Raw genomic sequence first — 16696 nt, 5'->3', positions numbered from 1 at the left:
TTGCTGTATCCAGGACTGCTGGTAAGCTTCTGAGCCCCCCAAGCCTTTCTGTGTTGGAGGGAAGCCTTCTAGCTTATCAGTGGGAGTGGTAAGCACTAGGTAGCCTATCTACCTCAAGAGGAGTGGCTTCTGGCCCAGAAATTGTAACTTATTGGTCATTTTGGCAGTTTCTTCCATCTCTTTCAACTTTCTGTTTTAAAAGCCCTCATCTGTGCTTGTTTCCCACCTTTCCTGTAAAAAGCCTAGTCCAGATACAGACTTGCTGTATCCAGGACTGTCTGTAAGCTTCTGAGCGGTGCCAAAGTCTACTCTTCAATTTTTCCCTTAGATCTGCTAGTTCTCTCTTCTCCTGCACTTTTACTAGCTTATTAGTTTAGCACTTTACCAGACTTCTTGTAGCAATTATTGTAGCACACAAAAGTGCTAATAGCACTAAACATTTTACAAGGAAACAGTTCCAGTACATATTATTAATGCCCACCTCTCCAGGCATGTCTAAAGGTCAGTTCCTTGTACTTTCTCCTATTCACCTGATTAACTTGGGCATCCTGAGGCAATGTAGCAACTGCCTCATGTACATTGACAACTCTCTCCTCTTACCTCCCAATACTCAGACTTGTGAGAGATGCACTTATATATCCAAATTGAAAGCCACACACTCTCCAGCCAAGACTGGCATAGCTGGTCAGGAGGAGAAGGTCAACACTTACACCACACCACATGTAACACATAGAACTCCAGAACATACACCAGCACTGCCTTCACATAAAAACATGAACCACACACCCACCTTCACTGAGGCTCACAATGAAAATCTACCCAAACAGCAGAGACCTCCAAGGCAGAAATGCACTTGACCACCACAACACAACACTAATCATGAGACACATAACTCTCCTAAACAGTGTGCCACTCAACCAAAGCCCCTAAGGCAAAACAGCATGCCCAGCACACTAGTCATAGGTGACTCGATAGTGAGGCACACTGATTTCCCACTCATTATGTTGAATAGGGAGAAAGTAACAGTCAGCTGCCTGTCAGGCACCAGGATCCACAGCATAACGCATGCACTCTGGTCCTCAACAACAGGTATAAGTATGACTCTGTCATTGTGCATGTGGGGGTGAATGACCTGAGACGTACTCCCTGGACTACATGAAAAAAGACATGGAGCAGCTCTCAGATTATATAGCCCATAACAGTTACAAACAAATGCAATATGAGGATCATGCTGCTCAACGCTAGAAGTCTAAATCTCAAAATGCACTCACTTGAAGCACTCCTTATAATGGAGAACATCAACATTTGTGCTGTAACACAGACCTGGTTCAAGGCAGCACAAAGCACCCCTGCAGTACCAGACTATAACTCATTCCACACCTTTTGGCCCTAGAACTTGGACCGAAGCTCCAAAAGTGGTGGTGTTTCCATATGCATAAAGGATGCACACAGCTTTAGATTGGTAGTCCAACATAATGCATCTGAGATACTTCAGGTGCAGCTAACATTGGGTAAGACACCAATTCAGGTCATAGCCTGCTATAGGTTCCCAGCCATGTCCCAAGACTCACACTACACGTTCCTAAGCACTCTGGAGAATATTAGGTCCAACCTAACACTGTCATACTGGGTGACTTAAACTTCCCCTCCATTAACTGGGAAAATGATGCATGTACCAATACACTTGCCCAACTTTTCCTGGAATTCATTAATTCCAATGCCGTGGACCAGCTCATTCTTACCCCAACTAGAGGTAGCAACATCCTTGACCTGTTCATTACTAACATGGGTGACCATTGCTCTACACCAATAGTCAACTTCTCCCTGGTTAGATCCGACCACAAGCTAATCGCCTTGAAAATCTACATCCCTCCTACCCCCTCCCCTGCAAAGGTAACCACAATGAAAAACTTCTCCAAAGCTAACTTTTACCTCCTAAAAACAGAGGTGGCTAACATTCACAGCACCCAAGCAATTTGAGACAAGTTGCATAACCACCGAGTCATACACCAATGCACTGTACAAACACATACACAAATGCATGGATCTCACCATACCTAATAGAACCAAGATGCTCTCCTCCAAAAAAAGGAAACCTATCTGGTGGTCCCCTGCCATAAACAAGCTCTACAACAGAAAGAGGAAACTGATGCGGAAAAGGTAAGGTTTCAGGACTGAAAAAACTCCCTTATTAGCCTCAACAAAAAGTTGAGATCCCTCATCAGATCCTCTAAATCTAGCCATGAAAACATAATTGCAGCAGATAGTAAAGACAACCACAAGGTCATCTATAGTTATGTGAAGAATCTCCACGGCAATACCCAAATTTGCTCTGAGTTACTGCAAATGGTATCTCCTATACCGAGCCAGCAGATATTGCCAATATACTGGCCAACAGATTCAGTGATGACTTTACCCCTCTCCCCTAAAGGACCAATCACAATACCAGTAGATTGCCAGATACCCAGTATTACTGCTGCATAGGTTAAAACAGCACTGTCAAAGGCCAAGGATACAGCTTCTATGGGAATGGACAATATCTCTGGCTGTGTTCTACATGAACTACAGAGTGAACTGGCACCTCACCTGTGTGCCCTGTTGAATCACAGCCTCACTTCTGGCTTTGTCCCTAACAAATGGTGCACTGCTACAGTCATCCCTCTCCACAAACAAGGAGTGACTACAGACCCTAGGAACTATCGCCCCATTAGCCTGACGAGTCTGATATGTAAAGCTACGGAATGCATTATCATGGACCTAATAAACAAGGATGTAGGGAATCTCCAAACTCTGGATCCCATACAGTTTTGGTTTGTGAAGGATAGATCATGCTTGCTCAACTTGGTCGACTTCTTTGAGTCAGTCACCAGAGCTGTGGATGAAGACAAGTTGGTTCATACAGCCTACATTGATCTGGCCAAGGCCTGTGATACCATTCCCTACTCAGGAATCAGAAAAACTCACTAAGCTAGGCATCAACTCCTATATCACTAGGTGGGTTGCAAACTGGCTCACTGATAGAACCCACAATGTGAATGCAGCTGACTCCAAGTCAGACTGCAGACCAGTCACGAGTGGTGTGCCACAGTGTTTGGACCTGTGTCCTCTCCTGTTTAGTATCTACTTCTCTGAAGTCCAGGACAACACAAAGGGACTATGGCTGATAAAGTTTGCAGATGATTGCAAGTTGAGAGCTATTATTAACTTCCCAAGTGATGTTGACATCCTACAGAAAGGCCTCACTGAGATGAACGACTGGTGTCAGAACCATGGCCTTAAGCTCAATGCCAAAAAATGTGTCATCATCCCCCTTGGGAAAAACCCAGTTCCCTTAAATTACCACATTGATTGTAGTCCACTGAACATAGAAGGTGTTATAAGAGATTGGGGAACACAGGTTGAAAGCAACCTTTCTTTTGACCACCACATTGCCACTGTGGTCAGAAAGTCCTTCTATGTGGCACATCTCATTACAAAGAGTTTTGCATCCAGGAAGAAAGAGGTCATTGTCTCCCTCTACTTTTCCCTCATTAGGGCAATCATCGAGTACAATGCCCCATTTGGCATGTACCTCACTAGACACCTGCAACAACTGGAGAGGCCACAAACATACCTCACAAAGAGGATCTCAGGCCTTAAACACTTGTCCTACATTGACAGACTCAAAAAACTCCAACTATTCTCTGTCTCATATCCCCAACTTAGAGGTTATCTCTGCTTGACTTACAAAGCCATATCTGACCCAGCTCTGTTAGAGATGCTACATCTAAAGAAATCCCAATCTATTTACACCACACACTCCAGAGACCTCAACCTCATTACCACAATCAACAGAACATGTTGGATGGACAGGTTCATAATCCAGAGACTGCCCATGCTCTGGAATAAGCTTCCCATACACGTCAAGCAGAGCGCCTCACTGGCCCTCTTCAAGAGAAATCTTGATGAGTGGGTTGGAAATAGAAACTTCTCCCCAGGGGTCACTCCAGTGGCTCTACTCAAAAAAGGCACTGGGAACTAAGGTTGGTTGGCATGATGACAGGGTAATCCTTTGGGCTAGGCTTGTAAAGACCCTAGGGCCATTAGCCTAGTACATACCTATGAACCTATGAACGTATGAACATCTAAGTTTCTAACTTCAAATCCTTCAGAAAATCTCTGTTAAAACAAACCTTGTTACTCTAGCAACTAAGTTTGTAAGAGCAGTATTTAAAATATGTGCCTATTTTTGGACTTTTGTCCCCCCATTTTGTTGGGCTTTGTTTACATTTCATGCACTAAGAAGTTATGATGTATGGATGCAAGCAGTGCACAGGCAATACATGAGGAGGTAAAGGTTGTGTGCATACCTCTCAACCTCTTAAAACAAGAAATATGTTCAAAGCCAGGCCCAAAAATAAGGACACTTTTTACATATTGCTCTTACAGACTTAGTTGCTAGAATAACAGGTTTTGCATTAGCATGAATTTTCAAAAGAGTATGAAGTCTGAAACTCAAATGCCTGTCATTATTGCCTAACTTCAAACTTGAATAATTTGCCACAAATTTGTCAGAAAACCACAATTTCATGAAAAATAGACCAAAAATATGAGGCAAAAATCTGGACATTCTGGAAAAACCTGTACAGTTGAGAGGTATGATTGTGTGAGTTGCCTGGCATCAATGTTACTATATGTATGTGTGAAGGATGAAGGTTTTATGCCCCTAGGTGGTGAGTGAGTGTGCTATGCATTATCTCTTAGCCAATATAAGGGCATACTGAAAATACCTATGTCTGCCTACACATCATAACTGCTGGAAGATCCTCCTCTGACTCCTCATCTGCCTGTGGCTGTGGTAACCTTGGCATTAGTGGTGGGATGTGTGTCCCTTTCCCCTTACTGATCCTGCTGAAGCTGTTGATCAGGATGATGTTGTGTAGCATGGCATGTATTGTGAATATTGTACATGTCCATGGATTGCACTGCAGGGCTCCTTCATATGTATCCAGGCACTGGAACCATGACGTCAGCAGCCCAAACACATGGTCTATGATATTTCTAGTTTTAGTGTGTGCCTCATTATGGTGTTCTTCTGTGGGTGTGTGTTCATTTCTGATGGGTGTCATCAGCCATGGTTCAAGTGCATATCCTGCATCTCCAGTAAATGACCCTGTGGGATATCTCCCCTAGCAAACATCTGATGCAGTTGGGAGGTGTGCCAGATATGTGAGTCATGGTAACTGCTAGGGTTGCCAGTGCACATGTTCATGATGATTACATGGTATTAGACACAACTTGACAGTTGATATTGTGATTGCCCTTTCTGTTAATGTAGAGAATACCCTGTTTGCCAGGTGGTGCCTTCATTTCTTTATGTGTGCAATCTATGGCACCCAGAACTTCAGAGTAGTGTGGTATATGGTAGAACTCCTGCATATTTCTGCCCCTCTCCTCAGAACTACGGGGAAAATATATGTGGCTTCTAGCATGTTGGAGCATAACATTCAGGAATTGGTGGAGGATCCTTGCTGCTGGTGCATGTGACACCCCCAGCATGTCCCCTGTTGATTTCTGGAAGGTACCTGTAGCTAAGAGTTTAAGGGCTATACATACCTTTGTCTCCACTGGGATGGGTTCCCCTTGGTTGGCTCTGTCTCTGAGATGAGGACGGTAGAGGTTACAGAGTTTCCTGTAGTGTCTGTCTGTGCTGTAGCACTTTATGTCATGTAGGTTGTGATAAGTTAAGCAGGGCCTGAAAACTCTTCTCTTTCATGGCTTAGGCCTATTAGCAGCAGCAACAGCAGCAGCATTGGTTTAGCCTGTAACACATACAAATTAATTAAAACAGCAGCGGCCTCTAATATTCTGTCCATGTAGACTCCTTTCTGTGGCTGTATTCCACACATTCAGGATGATTCCCTTAATGTTACATATGACCTGGCAGTTAGCAGAGTCATAGACCTTTCTATTTATGTATACCCTTCTCTATTCCCCTTGTGGTTATTTTGATTTCTACATGTGTATAGTCTATGGCACCCAGGACTTCAGGGTAGTGTGCTACAGGGTAGAACTCTTGCATGGTTCTGGCTCTTTACTCAGCTGTACTGGGAAAATATATGTACTCACTGTCATGTTGCATCATAGCATTCAGGAATTGATGGAGTATCCTCAGTGCTGATGCCTGTGACATCCCCAGCATGTCCTCTGGTTCCTGTAGCATGTACCTTAGTCTCCACTAAGATTCATTCCCCTCGGTTTGCCCTTGCTCTCAGTTGAGGACAACAAAGGCTGCAAAGTTCCTGTAGTGTGTCTCTATCCACCTTGCGCAGTTTATGAAACGTTAAATAGGGTAAAAAAAACTTCTCCTTTTTGGCCATTGTCTATCCGCAGCAGCATTATAGACATGGGCTTGCTGCACTTACAAATGAATAAGAGCAACAGCAACCGCCTGACATTATTTCCATGAAGCCTAGTTTCTATTGTTGTATTCCAATAAGTTTTAGAATTCGCAGGGAAAACCAGCACTGAGTCTACACAGTTGCTTTATAGCTTGTTGAATAGCTCCTCCATCTTGAATGATTAGCATACATTCAGCAGCTTATGTTGTAATTAGCATGCCACAATGTTTGCTATGTTTGCACAGCTTTACACGTCATGTACAGCCACTTACTGAATAGAAAATGGTACACATGTGGTTTTAGCAGCTCGTGTAGGGTTTATTGAATCTGTACCATTATGTAGTGGACTTTTAAAATTTATATGGAAAAAGGATAAAAAGGAGATATAAAGAATTGGAGACTGGTGATGTTAATAATACAGATTACAATATATTTATAAAAATAATACAAAAAAGATTTTAAAATAAGATGAATTATATTTTGTAAGAGAGTTTGTATGGCTTAAAAAGATAAGTCTGTCAAAAATTGTTAATTATCAATTAAATGTTTCATAATATTCAAAAGAAAAGAACATTTAAAACTCATGGTAGATGATATTAGAAAAGCATTTGATTCAATTGAACATGATATATTATGACGTATAATGAAAAGTTGTAATTTTATCATCAAAATTAGACATTTTTGCATGACAGCTTATTGACACAATTTAATAAGGATTTTGGCAAATGGATGGTTAAAGAAAGAAATTCAGATGAGCAAACGTCTAAAGTAAGGATGTTCTATGAGTATTCTATTTGCTCTAGTCATGAATGTTGCAGTTAGGGAATTTAATGTAAAAATGAATAATATAAAATATATTGTGTATAGGGATATCAAAATTCTGGTGTTAATGACATATGGAGATGTTATAGTTGTAATAACGATAAACAGATGAGGGAAGCTATATCTTGTGTAGATGACTATTTGAATGCTACAGGTTTGAAGTTAAATAAAGATAAAAGTAAAGGTACAGGAGAATAAAAAAAAATAGCAGATATTCAATTTACAACAAATTATTTTACTGTTCTGGGGATAAAACTTGGGAAAGTATTATATAATTCAAGATGAGAAACATTATTGAAAGAATTAAGAGAAAGTTGCATGTTACAGAAAATATACAGAGTCACATACAAGAAAAAGGTTAATTTGATAAATTCAGTATTGATGGGAAAATTGCACTTCTGTCAAGTGTATTTAAGATTCCAATAATGTATGAAAAGCAATTGTTAGAAATTATCTTTCCATTCATTTGGGGTTTAGGATTAAATCCAATTAAAAGGGGAATTCTATACATGAACAGAACGGAAGAAGGATTGTTTATTCAGAGTCTATGAACTTATATAAAGCATTGCAATGGATAAATGATGCAAATGATAAATTAATTTCAAAAGTATTCAAATACAAGTATGAAGAATTTTCAAAAGCAATAAAAGAATGAGAAAAGTTTCAACAGAAAAATTAAGATATATTAATATAACATTTTAATATTATGTTTTAAATACATATTTAATATCGGTGCTCGTATTTAATAGATTTGATTGGCTGATAATTTAATTTGACTATGACTGTGATGTAATTTAAATGTTTTTATACATTATGGCTGGTTTTGTGAAGAAGATCATTAAATAAAGGATGAAAGTGTTTAATTTGAGTGGATTTTATTGGCTTTGGATACTGATACTGTCTTTGTGGTTGAGTCTGTTATGTTATAATTTGGAGTAGGTTTGCCATAATAGTACTGGTTTACATCCTGGTGGTCACACTATCATTTAGTGACCTTAGTGGTTCTCTGTTATCTCTCCAGCCAGCTGATTTGAATGAATTAAACAGTTCAATGCACAATTTAATTTTATTGAACCAGCAATTGTCGCAACAGTGTTTGCAAATTGGGACTCCTACATACCCAGTTAACAGGGAAGTGGTGAATGTATTAAATCATAGGAACAACAAAGAGTTCACTAGGACAATGGCCACCAATAGATTCACATCCCTAAAGAGAACCTCCAGCAACTACATACAACAGTACATGCAGATATGATGCAGTGAATGTTAACCGATGAGTCAACAAACAAATTGAATTTGCAGCAAAAGAGGCACACTCCACTAGTTCCCCCAAATCACTACTGAAGGATATTGAAACTAAACATTTAAAATGTCATAAATTACAACTGGAAAACATATATTTTATTGAATCCATAAAGAAGAACAGGGTGCCTAAAGGGCTCCACATGTGGAGATTCCCAACAAGTTTTAAGAGTGATTCTACCTTACACCAAAAACTAATACAGCTTTTTGACCAACATGGTTGCAGACTAATGGAGGTGCTTATAAAATATAATCAGCATCAAATGCACGGTTTATGTAATGAAATATTAATTCTATATTTGTTGATTACTCAGGATCTTTTATATAGTGAGTTTAAATCACAGCATGCTGCTATTTTTCAGATTGTGAATGCAATTTTATTCTTGAAAGAAAACAAAAGAAGTTTGAATGCAATTGCCTGCACTGCTCATAAGGTAATGTATATCCTAAGTTCCCAATTAGTGGCTTAAATCTGTAACAATTCAACATATGGATAAGCGTAATTTATTATCAACTAGTGACTCAAAGGAAATATCAGTCCCTTAGAATTATCCACCCCTTCAATGGTTGGCCAGAATCATGAACAAGAAGTATAGTCACTTATCATCTTCAGAGAATCCAACACCAATGTGGCAAAACTATTCAAACCATTAACATCTGCAGAATCCTTGGAGAAGGATTCAACACCAAACTTAGCGGAACAGTAGGTGACTTTTTTGACCATGTACATAACATAGAATCACCTCATAGGTCATTTGTATTATTCCAAACTTTACAGGTGATCTTAAAGTTTATAATTGCAGTTCTTATGTTATTACACAAAAACGCGCAGATTTATTGAACAAAGGGTACACTGTTGTTCCAGCAAAGTGAACAAAAATAGCACCTATACTTAGTGAATTAAAACTATATGTCAGAAAACTGAATTTGCATATGATATATGGTAATATGGAATGTACTAATTACATCTTAAAGGTACCCAGTGCACATAATCCTCCCCTTCATTCAATATTACAATTGTTTTGGAAATATGTGTGCGACAGATATTCAGTATGGGTTATTTGGTCAAGTTGTATTGAAGTGGCATAATCTAAAAAACACAACAGAAACAATTATCAGATGATATTTGCACATCAGGCATGTTGAGATATATGAGATCAAATAAAGGTGGAGGTATTGCCATTATGGACAAGAGATATTGCATTCAAAGAATGTATTCAGTACTATTTAAGGAAGCATATCACAGAGTCTTGATCAATTAAATATATGTAGCATACCATAAAATGGATATCATGCTAAATGATATGTTGATCCAACAGAAGATCAGCAGTGAGGATTATCAGTACTTGAATGTGTGGGAGCCTATGATTCCAACAATATCTGGAATTCCTAAGATACATAAATATATTAATGACCCTCCACTAAGGCCCATAGTAGATGACAATGCCTCTAATACTTATTACATAGTGATGTTTCTTGATCTTCACATTAAAAAAGAGATAGAAAAAATGGATTATTTATGTAGAGATTCATAGGACTTCTTGAAGAAGTGTAATAGTGTCATGGATATCAAGAATATCATATTGTTGATGTGAAGGACCTATTTACAGCTATTTCCCACACTACAGGCCTAGAATGGTTTATTGAGTTTTTAATAAATAGAACAGATATAACACAAGACAAAATCAACATTTATGTAAGTCTTATGGAAATTACACTTAAACACAATTATATACATTTCAAGGCGCAATACTTTCATCAATAAAATGGTGTAGCTATGGGGGCAGCTTGTTGTCCATTATATGAGAATATAGTCATGACTGAATAAGAAAGTCATTTTATTTTTAATAGCCCATATCTCTCTTTCAAGTTGTACACTAGTTATCCTGATGATATATTTATTGTATGAATGGGTGATGACAGTGACATTAAACAATTTATAGAATATATTTATAATACATCAGATTTTCTTTTAATTTATATATAATGCTAGTTTTGATACGTTATTCAAATATTCTTATAAACAAAGATCAAACTAATAATACTGTATACTCCAAAATATATAAGAAATCAACCTATATCAATTCCCTACTGCATTATTCTAGTTGTCATTCTATTCACCAAAAAGAGCAGTCATAAAGGGCCAAATAGTCAAGACAGCTAGGATGAATACTTATTATGCTGATTTTATTAAAGAGTGTCAATTATGCTGAGATGTGTTTCTAAAGAGATAATAACTTCTGGCTATGATTAATTCATTCATGGAGGAAATGGATTATAAAAGAAAAAAACTGGGTTATATATTCCTTTGTTATCCCATATTTATAAAACAAGGGATGTACCAGGGGAGGCTGAAATCCATCCCATGGTTCATGTATCAGCACTGAGTATGAACCCATTAGGTAACAAGTCACAGGATTATAAATTTGAACTTATTAATTATAATACAACATTTATTAGGACATACACCATAGATAGTCAATATATCAGGGAGGTAGTCCATAAAAATTGGTATATTATTAATAATAACCCAGATGTGAAAGTGGCACTGGGTGATAAACCTTATATTACATACAAACAAGGGAAATGCTTAAAGAGTATCTTAGAAAATTTGAGAGACTATGATACAAATCAGTTTGGAGAATGCTTAAATGTGGGAGTTGCAATTATTGTAAATATATATATATATATATATATATATATATATATATATATATATATATAAAACTATATATAGTTATATTATTGTATTTGAATGTGACACCATTTCAGTAAATCAAACTGACACAAAATAAAATGGAAATACAATTGCAATGCTACAGGAGTAGAGTACTTTATGTTAATACTGCCAATACTGCCATTTATTCTACATAGGGAAGACAGAATGTTAATTTAGGGATAGGATTTGCGAACATATATATGAAATCAAAAATAAATAGAGTACTAATGCTTTGTACAAACATATATTTAGCAATCCCTCACATATTTTTTTTTTTATTTGTGATTTTGAATACAATAGAACTGGATCCTGGGGTGTAGGGGGTCCATGGAAGATTCATCTGGACCATAGGAGTTATGGTGGCAAATGAATTTGAATGCTGCTGTACCACCAGGGTTGAAGGAAATGCTCTCAATAAGTTGTTTACTAAAATTAAGGGCATATTATTGATAGTATGTTATCAATAGCATAAACTGTAATATTATCTAAAAAAAGGCCAGTGTGCTAGGCACAAACAAATAGCTAAAGAACAAAAGAATAGTGCCTTGTCCAAGGCAAACCAAACTTCAGAGACAATAACTGCAAGACAGATAAGTAATATATGGTTAGCACTTTCTTTTGTTCTTTATTATAGTACAGAACTTCACCAGACCATCAGAGTGAATACACAAAACCTTCTTTTAAATCCAACAAGTCATAGTCACATGCTAAAATCCACCAATCAAATTGTGAATAACGTAAAGTCATAAAAAATATTAAATGGTTATAAAACTAAGTATAATTAAATTGCTAATGACTAAAACATATATATTAAACTACTAATTTTTTAAAACATTTTATATTGATGCTTTCATTCAAACCCAGAAATTTATCAGCATCAAAAGTTACTTGCCAGCATGCTTCTTTACATTCAAACATACTACACAGATCCTCACATGACTGATATCAAATAACTTGTCTACAACAAAAACATTAGAATTTTTTAAGTATGACATAATGAAGAATGTTTTGCTAAAGAATGATTAGGATCTTTATTCTTAATAGCCAAAACATGCCTGTAAACCTTTTTATAATGTTGGTTGGACTACTGTGCTTATAATGTCTGTTGCATCTGTGACAACTAACCCCAATTTTGATTTGGATTTTCTGACTTTAGCCACTTGTCCACAGAATCATGACAACATTGTCTCTATTAATTATCTTAGTAGATCATATGATGTTCTTACCACCTGGAACTGAACCCGCTTAATAAAGAGAATGTTGCAGTCAGCAGACACGGAGGTTGGTAAAAGGTGAGAGCAAGAGATTGACAGAGAAGAAATTAGCATGTTCAATTTCAACCTTGGGTGTAGTACTTTAACTACTGATGAATGTAGTGTTTTAGATAAATGTTTCACCTTTATCCCTGCCTTGAGAGCTTATTATACACTGTGAATTTTAAATTGTATGTTAGAGAATTAAATTGAAAATTTATTTTCCATTATGTTGATGGTTTTGATGGAGGTAATTTGAATATTTTACATACGGAGTACTTATAATCCCAGTTTACTTAGCAGACTAAGTGTATTTTCAGAAGATTGCCTTCATGATTTTAAAATGTCTCTTAGCAAGAAAAAAATTGCCAAGAAGTTTAATTTAATTTGTAGCACGAATAAAGCTTCAACTTGTCGTGCTCATAATATACAGCTGAGAATCATGAAAGCTGATAAGGGAAATAGCATAGTTCTGATGGATAGTGACATCTATAGTAAATATATATATATATATATATATATATATATATATATATATATATATATATATATATATATATATATATATATTTATATGATGTTGTCTGATATTAGCCATTACAAATTAGTTCCCAAGCATTTCATGTTAGAGAAATTCACTCAAGTTGATGGTATTTTATTTGATTTATTTGATTTATTGACTCAGGGTTATATCGAACATCACATATGAGTTTTTGAAAAATGATCTTCCCAAAGTAGGAGTCATCTTTGGAATTCCTAAAGTAAATAAGGATGTTATTAATCCCACTTTTCGACCAATTGTTTCTGCTCATAATAGTAAAACTGAGTTTACAGATATATACTAGGATTCTATTCTTAATCCCATAGCACAAAAATCACAGTTTGATTTACAAGATTCCTGTGTTTGTTTAGACTTTTACATAGTTACCAGTCTTTAGCCACTGAAACTATGCTGATTGCTATAGATGTAGTACACTTGTATTTACTGGGAAACTGGTATTGAATTTTTATGTTTTTATTGGAGTAAGTCTACTTATTTACAAACTAGCCATATTAATACCTTATGTTTGGTTTTAGATCTGGTATTGGCTAATAATTTTTTCATGCTTCACAAGGTGTAGCTATGTGTGCGAGAAAGGCCCCAGTATTTGCAATTTAGTCATGGTTTGCTGGGAACATGATTTTTTAATTAAACATCTGTATTATCATTTTGTTACCTTCTACATACATGACTTAATATTTATTTGAATGGTACATGAGATGACGTTTTGGCATTTTAGCAACCATTAAGAGTAGCACTGATTTACTTAGATTTACTACTGGTAACCAAGGGTTCACTTTTTGGATTTGCTGATTTCACAGTCAGTTATTTTGTAATTCCACTTTCATAAATAGCTATTTACACATTTCTAGTATGCATCCATATTTTGTGAACTGTAATATTGTGAGAGGATATTTTATACATTTAAGTCAGTTACTAAGTGATGACAGTGATTATATTGAAGAGTCTAATAAGTTTATTAAGCTATTTGAGAATCATGGTTATCCTAAGACTGGACTTAATGACATTTCTAATAAAATTACACAAAAACATTTTCTCCTATTCTTTTAAAAGGTTAGAAAGTTAAGACTAGAAACTTGGAAAATTCTATTTTTAAGAATTAATTTGCATTATTCATTTGTAGAGATGCAACAGATATAAGAAATATTATTAACAGTAACTGAAATATTGTTTTGGGTAATAATGACCAAGCTAGGATAGTTGGTGCAGTTCTTAGTTTTACTTATAAAAAATATGTTTTTTTGTCTAGTTTTTTTTAACAGAATGGATCGTTGCCCAACTGTTACCAACAATAATGGACCTTATGGCACTTACAGACAAACCTGCAAATAATGTTGTTATATTTCTAACACTAATTTTATTATAATGCAAAATTCTGGTAAAATTTTGTCAGCAAAGAGTAGATATACTTGTAAATCTAAGCATGTTGTTTACATAGCCCTTTGATTGTTCTGTCCAGCTTTCTACATTGGTAAAATCAGCAGGATACTGACATAATGAATTTCCTAGCATATTTTGCCTATTAAGAATAAATATCCTAATAACACTTAGCAAAACATTCTTCATTATGTCATAAGTAAAAAAAATATGGTTAGGATATCTGGGGAATAGAATTATATCCAGGCATGTAGATCTGTAGATTTGGTATTTTATTACATGTAGTACATATAGTAAGATTTCATGTTATCAGACTTAGTTATTTGATTGAACTTGTGCTTGATGGAGTGGGAGACTGGTATGTCTATAAATAAGACTTGAATTGGGTGGAAAATATCTTTATATAAAAAGTAAATGATGCATTAAAGAAGGGATCACATGTAACTGAAGGAGGGGAGATATCTTGGGTTTTAGGGTGCTTGCAAGGACAGGTGGTATTGAGATTTAGGTTCAGATTAGTAGGACTGGGGTTTGGGTATATGTCCCCACACAACTGAATCTTTGACTAGTGATGCAAAAATATGGAATAATTCTTAAGGTTGGGTATAAGCGTATGAGCGGGTGTTTTGTTTTGAGGGAGGGGTGATCAGAGTGAAATATTTTGTATTTAAGACAAGAATAGTGGAGAGATTGAAGAGGTTAGGAGATATATAAGAATAGTTATTATAACTGTCTAATTTAAGTAGGAGGATGTAAGTTGAGGTTCTGGTAGTGTAGTTTAAGGGAAAATGAAAGTATGTTAAGCTGGAAGGTTAGTACTAGAATATGAGGCAATAATATAAGCAGCAGCATTTTGTATATGAGTTACTGATAAGGGGAAAGCTGGTAGAAGGCTAGATTTTAGGAAAACATCATTTAGATGGAAAAGTGAAGGATTGGGGAGGTGTAAAAGGATAGTGTTTGTCATGAATATACAGAACTAGGTTAGGATGATTAAAAGATTATGTAATTATACTGGTGGATGCGTTTTGAACTATCCTAATTTTGAGTGGTAAAATCCGTTAGGGGTGGGGTATGGAGCAGAAGAAATATATATTAGGGAGGGTTGGGTGGAAATTGGGCATAGGGTATGGCAGCGGAGTAAGCATGAGCAATGTGAGTGTGAACAGAGTGGGAATTACCTGCTGACAATGTTCAGAGATTCCAAATGAAATAATCACCTTACTTTACTAACTTCACTAATCTTCGACATAATAACACAGATCTTCTTATTCTTAATATGAAACTATGAAGTATTCTCAGTAAAATCCCTGGATTTCATGCAACCCTCACCCAATATTTTCCAGATATAGTCATAATAACAGAAAACTGGATAAAACCAGATATACAGGACACTGAAATGCTAACTCCTGTGTATAACATCCATGTGTTTGACAGGATTCACAAATGGGGTGGAGGCACCACCATAATATACAAAGATAGCCTCAACCTAGAACAGCTAATAAAAATTACCCAATCCACAATAATTTGGAAATCATCACCCCATAATTATGTGATTTTTTAAGCTAGATTGGTCCTCCTTCACCTCAAATAATTCCACTTATTTTATCAACCTCCATGGCTTCCATCAACTCATACACTTGTCTATTAGGACTGACAAGCACAGCAAAAAACAATCTATACTGGACTGGACCTGCCTAATTAGATAACGTATCTATCCAAGTAAAAATATAGCTTATAAATATATATGCAACAAAAAGAATTTCTCATCAGAAATCTTTATTTGCCTTCCACAGAAATGTGACTAGACCCCACTCAAGCACTTCCAGCTTGATCAGGCTGATGAATACTTTAATGACAAATTACTCACTATTTTAGATAATCTAGCTTCACTTAGAAAATGTAGATGTAAATCAAAACACATATCATGGCTTACTAAAGACACCAAGAAGCTTCTCAAACTAACGAATAAAGCCTGCCTCCACTATCTAAACAATAAAATGAAACGACATTGCTCAGCTATCACCAATTGCACAACAAGCCAAAAAAAAAAAAAAAAATTAAACTAGACAAAAAAAGTGTACAACACAGCCAAACAAAATAAGTTCCAACATAATCCCCACAAGTTCTGGCATGCTATTAATAACCTCCTAAAGCCATGTCACATTACAACTCTGCCCCTACCACTTCCAGTTCAACTGATAGCACTGCCTCCCAGTTTAACTCGTACTTCATTAACTCCATATTATCCCTGATACAATGCAACAGTAGCACCCCCCTA

The sequence above is a fragment of the Protopterus annectens genome, chromosome 3.part0, assembly GCF_019279795.1.
Source record: "Protopterus annectens isolate FY-2018-M chromosome 3.part0, PAN1.0, whole genome shotgun sequence".
NCBI lineage: Eukaryota > Metazoa > Chordata > Ceratodontiformes > Protopteridae > Protopterus > Protopterus annectens.
Note: the sequence above shows the minus strand (reverse complement) of the source record.